This window comes from Galeopterus variegatus, unplaced genomic scaffold (genome assembly GCF_000696425.1).
Source record: "Galeopterus variegatus unplaced genomic scaffold, G_variegatus-3.0.2 Scaffold1143, whole genome shotgun sequence".
NCBI classification, from domain to species: domain Eukaryota; kingdom Metazoa; phylum Chordata; class Mammalia; order Dermoptera; family Cynocephalidae; genus Galeopterus; species Galeopterus variegatus.
In genome coordinates, this window is record NW_007727254.1 from 27,719 (window position 1) to 36,677 (window position 8,959).

The 8,959-nt window shown below is 43.4% G+C and overlaps 1 pseudogene; it reads right to left on the bottom strand.

Moving 5' to 3' along the window:
* Positions 1-12: 12 nt before the first annotated feature.
* On the bottom strand, positions 13-531 carry LOC103592415 (annotated as a pseudogene).
* Positions 532-8,959: the final 8,428 nt, after the last annotated feature.

Here is an 8,959-nt window from a genome sequence, read left to right on the forward strand (position 1 = left end):
TGTAGGTGTCACCATATGCATCTTGTTTCAGTCTCTGCAGTAATTCCTCCTCAATGGCGGTGCCCAGCTGAGCAACTATTACTGCCTTTTCCTCTCTTCTTTACTCCCAGTGTTCCACCTTCTTACTCAAAGGAACAAGTTTCTTCTGTCGCTTTAGAGTAAGTTTTCTAATTCAAATTAGGTACTGGGCGATCTTGGTGAATCCCCGCATTTATGTCAAATGTAATGGAGCCAGTAAATTAGATTTTCATCTATTTGTTCTAGGGCTTTCTCACAGTTTTTATTAAGCAGGACCCGTTCCCAGAGACACCTAGGAAAAGCTGCTCGTTCTATAACCTTCATATACAAGCACTGTCCTTTCTCTTCTTTGATAGTGGCATACTGACTATTTGCCAGGGGACAGGATGACCAATTACATAGTCCAGTCAGGCTGAATTTATTTCTGCAAAAGCTCTGAGTCTTGGTTCTTATTTTGGAGGAACAAAACTGCTTGTTTCCTAGTGTATTCCAGATGACATCATCCGACTGCATGGCGTCTTCTGTTCAGTGTGCCAAGATGCACTCTTGACCACAACGATTCATGAAGGCCATTTTGGACACTGAGTCCTGTCTTTGACCAGAGACCCTCAAGGACGAGCTGACCTGACATCTGGGCTTGGGGGTAGTTTTGCGAAAGCCCCACAGATAAATTAAGGGTTGTATCCAGGTGATTCTCCAGACCTTTACTGTCCTTACACAGAAAGAGATAAATGGAAAGTCCATTCTGAGATCCAAAGGGCAGTGCAGTGGAAATCCATCTGAGTGAGGACATTTCACCACCGAAACCCCCTGAGAGACAGACAAATGTGCATCTACAGCGTGTGCTCAAGTAAGCAGATATACATATGTACATACATACACACACACACATATGGATAGACAAAGTGATGTGTATTTGTAGGAAAAGCATTGAGCCAAGAGGTTTCATACATCATCATCAAAGGCCTACTTTTCATACTGGGTAGAAATGCTCATTATTAGAAACAACATACAAACAAACAAAAGAAAGCATCATGTGGTCCAGTGATGAGCATGTACCATAAATCAGGAGTCACAATTAAGCCAGTTTCATGCACCTGAGGTCTGATTTACAAAATAACTTGATTGGCAGGATACATCCTTAAAAAACAAATAGTACAAGTGAAATCTCTCGGTGGAATAATTGTGAGAGATTTTCACTTACTTGTAAAAGTGTTCCTAGATGAGCATGAAATATATTCATCATTGGAGAAGGACAGCAAGAAGCTATTTTAAAAGAAAAGTAAACATCATGGCTCCTCATCTAGGCCCTCCAGTTCTCGTGCTAGATTTTAGCAGTCTCCTAGTTATATCAGTTCTTAGACATCGGGTTTCCTTCTGGGCGATAGGACATTTCCTAAGCCGGGCCCAGTTCTCCCGAGAACAGTAGTTGCGCCAGCTGCAAAGCTGGGCCTCCCAGAGGTGCCTGGCGATGTGTCTGGCCTCGGATCCCTGCTGCGGTGCCAACGTCTCATGCACAGTGTGTTTTTCCAAGCCCAGGCGCCTTCTCAGGAGTGGGCTCATTGCCACGCTGGCTGGGAAGAAGCACTGTCCAGCCCACGCCATTCAGCTCAGACATTGGCCCCCAGCCAGCGTCTGTCCCAAGAGCCCAGGGAGCGCCAGCCCCGCTGGTCAGGAAGCTGTCAGTTATGCTGGGGAAGTCTGGAGCCCACACAGCTCACTCCGAGGTCCATTTATTCTCCCAGCATTTACAATTCTCCCTCAAAAGACACAATGCTTTCCTAAATAAATTAATTATGGCAGCAAAAGTGCAAAACTCCCCCTCTTTCCCTCCTGCAGACACAGAGAACTTCAATGCTGTCTCGATCAGAGATGGCCCGGGAAGGGGACTGAGAGCTCTCCCCCAGAGTCATTCATGCTCAGAGCACTTCCTACTGCATAAAGGAACAGGAGGACTCATCATGTGAGGACTCCTGTCTGAAGACTATACAACGATCGCGCGGTGGGAAACTGCACGCCTGGAGGGTAAAGAGCGCTGCGGTCTCTACCATCCTGCATTTCCACCTGGCTTGTCCATTGCCTTAGTCTGGCCTTGAACTCGTCCTGTAATCTCTCTGCACCTCAATTTCCATCTCTATAAAGTGATGGTAATAAACACTCAACATCAAACAGGGCTGGGTGAGGATTGAATGCACAGCACCTTAACTGGTACAGAGTACACCCTCAACGTTGGGTGGTTATTATACCTGTCATACACTTTTCTAATGGTAAATGTTGAGAGAATGAGGCTCACCAGCCAGGGAAGACCAGAATGTATGTGCAAGGTGTTAGCATGAATGATTGCTGACTATCCCATAAAGAGTGTCTCGGGAGAAAACCAGCCAACCACCAGCATCTCAGACTATGCCTGTCATGGGCCAGTGGCATGAGCCCTGAACTGGGAGTTGGGAAAATCATGTCATCTCAAATGCTCTTCATTTTATTGAGGACTTATTATGTGCCAGAGGCACTCTTAGAAGTTAGAGTAGTGATGTGGTAACTTTGGGAAAATCACTTATATCTGAGGTTCCTCACTTCTGACGTCAGGATCGAAAAAGAGATGCTGAAGGTAAAAGTTCATTGTAAATGGTCAGGAGGCTTTCAGATAGACTGTGCTAGAACTTTGCACACAACTGTATTCTGAGACTACACCATGTAGACCACACACACAGCTTCCCAAGTGACCCTGGAAATGTGTGGCTGGTGACTCAATGTTAAAGGACATTGTCAGGGATGGGGGAGATGTAGATGAAAATCCACCTGAGGGGGCCACATCTTTGAAATTGGTGACTCAGCTAAAATTCCTTAAACACAAACCACGCTCCAGTGTCATACTTGGAGCTATGAGCCCACGGGGTCTTCTAGAGAGAGCAACACAAGACTAAGCCAGTACACACCCACGTGGAAAGTCAAGCGTAAATGAAGGAAATAATACTAGTCAGAGGAAAGTGGTGGGCTAACCAACCGCCACTGAACTAGTGATGTAAAGTTTGATAAATATTTGATGACCTCTGTGTGCACGTCCTTTTAGCTGAAGCATGCCAGGCCCACCCTTAGCACTTCATGCATCTTTGTAATGTCACTAAGTGCAAAGGGTTTTTAAATACAGTCATGTACCTCATAATGACATTTAGGTCAACGACAGACCCATAAGATTATAATACCATATTTTTACTGTATGTTTTCTATGTTTAGATATGTTTAGATACACAAATACCACTGTTACAAATGCCTACAGTATGTGGTACAGTAAATGCTATACAGGTTTATATCCTGGGATCCACGGGCTGTGTGGTAGGAAATACCATCTAGGTTTGCGTAAGCACAGTCTGTGATGTTCACACAGTGACGAAATTGCCTGGTGACGCATTTCTCAGAACGTATCCTTGTCGTTAATCGATGCATGACCATAATGACCTGACTCAGAAAAAAAAAAAGCAAAATCCAATACAATGAACACCAAGGGGATACAGGAATTGTACAGATTGCTTTGAGTAGAAAAAAAACTTGTTTAAACATGTGGAACTTGGGCCGGCCCGGTGGTGCACTGCTACAGTGCGCCACTTGGGAGCGTGGTGGCGCTCCCGCCGAGGGTTCAGATCCCACATACAGACCGGTTCCCGCTCACTGGCTGAGCGAGGTGTGGGCGCAGCACCGAGGGTTGCGATCCCGTTGCCGGTCCCAGTCCGGTACGGGCGTGACACTGAGGGTTGCGATCCGTTGCCGGACACGAAAAAAGACAAAAAGGAAAAAATAAATAAATAAATAAAATAAAATAAAATAAACATGTGGAACTTTATTAGAATTAGAAAAAAATTTAATTATATATACTCCAGCTGTTTCGAGTTATTTTTCAACATTTAGAAGTTGTAAAAAAAAAAAAATGAAAAAATTCAGCTACATTTAAAAACAATAATAATAAAAACTTCATGGCCAAAAAAAAACCAGGAGCAAACACAAAAGATAAATAGCAAACTGAGATAAATGAAAAAATTCAGCTACATTTAAAAACAATAATAATAACAACTTCATGGCCAAAAAAAAACCAGGAGCAAACACAAAAGATAAATAGCAAACTGAGATAAAACATTGCAATTTATAACACAAACAAAAGATATGGATAAGGAGTTAACGTATAAGGAGATCCTAGAAATCAATGAGAACAGAACCCAATAGATAAACGTGCAAAGGACATTAACAGACATTTCACAGAAAAGGAAATACAAACGGTCCTTAAATGTAGATAAAACAACCACGATAAAACTTAAAACTATGCCGAGATAGGCTTCACTACTTTTTGGATTGACAAAACTGGTGTCCTGGTTCTGGATCCCGACAGTTCACAGTGAATAATTATTAAATTTTCAGGAGCTGGTATTGTGAGTTGGTTGTTAAATGCAGCCGTTACTAAAATGTTAATTATATAAACTTATAATTAAATAAATTATATTTAAAACAAAGGTGAGAAAACTCAACTTCCTTGTTATTTTACTACATTTCACTATTATCAATGCTGCTGACAGCTCGTATATCTGTGTGATAGAAATACTAGAGGAGGGTACTTCAAAAAGTTCATAGGAAAGCAGAATTAAAAGATAATATGAATCTTTCCATGAACTGTTCAAGGTATCCTTGCACAATAGATGCTACTGCTCAGCTCCTCCCAACTCTGTGTTCAGAGACATGATGTTGGTAGCTTGCAGCTGGCCTGGTGGAAGTAGTCACACCATGGAAATCAGCAGACACTACAATTAGGGCTTTGGGGGCAGGGGGCAGGGAGGTGGGTGTTGAGAGGTGGTTATTAAGTATTTACCAACACACCACTGCAGAAATCCCAAATGCCGGTAAGGTGCTCTGTTGGAAAGCCTGGGGGAAGCAGTCACCCTCACTCCATGGAAAGCAATTTGGCAACGTGTGCCAAAGTTATAAAGGGATTTACCCTTTGCCAGCAATTCCCCTCCTGGGAAACTGTCCTACAGCTCTTCCTGCATTTGTCTGAAATGAGTTTTTATTGTGAGGTCATTCAGCAAGGTTTGTAGTAACAAAAGACACGAGTCAGACAGGATCCTTCCACGGGGCACTGGTGAAACCAAACGGTTTATCTCGACATTGGGCTGTTATCGCAGCTATGACAAAGAAGGGGGAAGCTTTCAATATAATGATATGAAAAGATCTCCAAGATACAGTAAGTGAAAAAAGTAAGGCACAAAACAGTGTGAAAGGGGAGAAACACAAACATAGTTTTGCATGCGTATGTTTGCGTAGAGAAACTCCGGCTGGCACTAATAAAAACTAGTTGCCTGATTTGAGAGGTGACGATAGGGCAGATGGAATGGGTGGGAGAAAGACTTGTTTCTATATACATTTTCCTATTGTTTTAATTTTAAATTATGTGATTCTATTTCCTATTTTAAAATATTTAAATGAATGAGTAAGTAGTCTTGCCATATGGTTTATCATGATGGGATCTGTCAAATAGTAGAAAATTTTTTAATAGTATATAAAATTCAAAATACTTTCTTTGTCAATAAAGAAAAAGAAAATTGTTTCGGATGTTGTGGTCCTTGGCACAGATGTTTGTACTAAAAACTTTAGATGAAAGTGAACATCATAGACGGTAAATGGTCAAGGCCTACGTGTAAGACGTTGTCACTATTGTGTTTTACAGTCCACGGGAATTACAGGACTTACTCTTGACAAGGCCTGAAGGACTTGTCCATGCCATGCCCAGATGCGTTATGACAGTCTCCTGTCCCCAAAGCTGGGAAGTGCCCATGTGGCTCTGCGGGGAGGCAGAGAGGTGAGAGGTGAGGTTACCAAGCTGCAGAAGTGCAGGCAGGTGGGGCTGAAAGCACAGCCTCGCAGGCTGTGTCTGGAGCACGTTTGGCTGCCGTCTTCACATCCTGTGGGCCGGGTGACACTGCCATGTCCCAGAGCCACAGATGCTCCCACTCCTGGCCACACCCCTTGCCAATGCTGGTTGCTGCTCACAGGCCAGGTCCAGGAGTGGATGGATCACCATAAACCTGCCACCATGACTGTAAAATGCCAGTCAATGATAGAGGTGCTTCTTTCCAAGGGTAGCAGTGTGACAATGGCCTTTGCAGCTCCTGAGCAGTGAGGCACCCCCAGCCATAGAGAACTGAGCACCTCTTCCCACTGCCAGGCAAAGGATTTACCTCCCTTCCTTGTCTGCCATGGTTAGGTCCCCTCTCCTGCTTTGTGTCCTCCCCCCTTCCCCTCCACTGCTCTAGCCAGCTGTTTCTCATACACATCACGCTTCCTTTTGCCACAGGGCCTTTGCACCTGCTCTTCTCCCCTTCCTTCTCATGACTCAGGAGGTAAGAGTTTGCTCTCTGGAGTCTGATTATCTGGGTTTAAGTCCTGGCTCCCTACAAGTCACTTACCTCTTAGTGCCTTATTTCCCATCTGTAAGATGAGGACTATGACAGTACATGCCCCGTGGTGCCATTGCCACCCCACACTCAAAGTGCCGGAGTTTCAAACCCCAGCCTCACAGGTGATTGACTGGTGATGTTTAAACCTAAAAAGACTAATATAAAAGCAGACAAAATCGAGCTTTCCGTCACTGAGAACACAGAAGCAAACATTTCCCAAAGAGTGATGAGGAAAGAAAAATTAGTCTGTTCTCCGTCACTGAGAACACAGAAGCAAACATTTCCCAAAGAGTGATGAGGAAAGAAAAATTAGTCGTGGATTTGGGCTTCTTTAAATGACATTTCCCTGTGGGCTGACACACGGGGAAGGACAAAGGACGGTGGAGTTGAGGAGAATTGGCGAGGACATGGGAGGGTGTGGGGAGGTACAGGAAATGAAAGAGAAGTCACTGCGTGGCCGGGGAGGCCACACAGAGGCGACCTGGCTCTATGCAAGGATGAGAACGTGCAGAAGCCAAACGTCAGCCTGGAGGTCTGGGCCTTGCTGACTCTGCAGTCAGTGCTGAGTGGCCCAAGGCTGAAGGCAACAGTCAGACCAGCACAGACGTACCAGCGGTGAGGCACAGCTCGTCAAAGGAACAAGGGACACTTCAGTGCCCACATCGGCCCCCTTTTAGTATTTTCAATAATAAGCTTCTTTGAGATCCAATGCATATACCTTCAAATTCACCCTTCTGAAGTGTACAATTCAGGGAGTTTTAGTATATTCAGAGTCCTGCAACCATCACTGCTGTCTAATTTCAGAACATTTTCATCATCCCAAAAAGAAACGCCATACCCACTAGCACTCGCTCCCCTCCAGCCCCTGGCAACCGCTCGTCTACTTTCTGTCTCTATGGATTAGCCTGTTCTGGATGTTGCATATAAATGGAATTAGATGATATGTGGCCTTTTGTGTCTGGCTTCTTCCACTTAGCCTGTTTCCAAAGTTCACTCCTGTTGTCACATTCATCAGTATTTCATTTCTTTTGTATTGCCAAAGAATAGCTCGTTGTATGGATATACCACATTTCATTTACCTGTTTATCAGTCGATAGACATTTGGGCTGTTTCCATGTTTTGGCCGTGATGAATAATGCAGCTATGAACATTCACGCATGAGTTTTCTTTTGCGGGGACATGTTTTTATTTCTCTGGGGTATACACGTAGGAGTGAAAGTGCTGGGCCATATGGAAACTCTATGTTTAAAATTTTGAGGATCTGCCAGACTGTTTTCCAAAGGAGCTACATCATTTAAAAACCCCAGCAGCACTGTCTCCACCCTCTCAACAACATGTCATTATTGGGCTTTTTAGCCATCCTAGTGAGGGTGAAATGGTATCTCACTGTAGCCAGATGCCCTCTTTGATTGATCTTAATCCCATCTGCCAGATTGTTCACCATTTTGCTTCATCATCACCTTCTGTATGAAAACCTCTAAATTTCTCAGGCTTACAGTGTTGCTTTTCTTGATACCATATGCTAAATGTTTATTTGTACCCATATAAGGCATTCTTACCCAATATCCTATCCAGCAGGAGGTTCAAGAACACACAAGTACTCTCAGAGGAAACTACAGAACAGCCACAGAGGCCACAGTTTGGGGGATTTTGGTTGTCAGTGCGGCGTACCCAAAGACTGGAAGTCTTGGGTGACCTAACTACTTGGGGACCGGTATTAAAGTCTCCTCATTGTCATCTTTACAATTATTTTTTTTCAAAACAACATGAGTTCATGATGTATTATTGAGATCAACCATTTTAAATCATTGAAATTCTCAAAATTTAATTTCTTAGATACCCAAGGCTGTCATCTGAGCCCATGTGGGTCCCACAGAGAAGGAAACACAGCTTTGCTCACAACCCAGGCCATGCAAACCCACCACTTGGTAGAGCAGATAGAGTGTGGATATGGAATTTCCCACTGCTGACCGCACCACTCCCATTTTTCAGTGCATATAAACTCAGCACTAGTGGTGTCAATAAATTCAGCACACAAAACTCTAGACCTGCTTCCTGAGCAGCAGGTTGAATGACTGGCCTAGCAAGTACATATTCCTGGGATCCCAGAGTTGGATTACTACGATGAACACCCATTGATTCACTCTTTGCTAACATTTTATCACATCTGTGCTAGCTCTTTCCCTCTCTCTCTCTCTCTCTCTCTCTCTTTATATTTTTGCTGAACCATTTGAGGGTAAATTAACCCTTCATTTCTCAATACTACATTATGTCCTTCCTAGGAGCAATGAATCATCTCATATAATTACAACGTAATAATGATCAAATTCAAGAGATTTAACATTTATGTATTGATAATATAGTACAAATCTGAATTTCATCAGTTGTCCTGATAATATCTTCTATAAGACTCCACCACCACCAATCCAGGATCCAATCTAAAATCATGCATGGAATTTAGTTCTTTACTTTCTTAACCTTGAGAAAAGAAGAAAAAAAGGAAG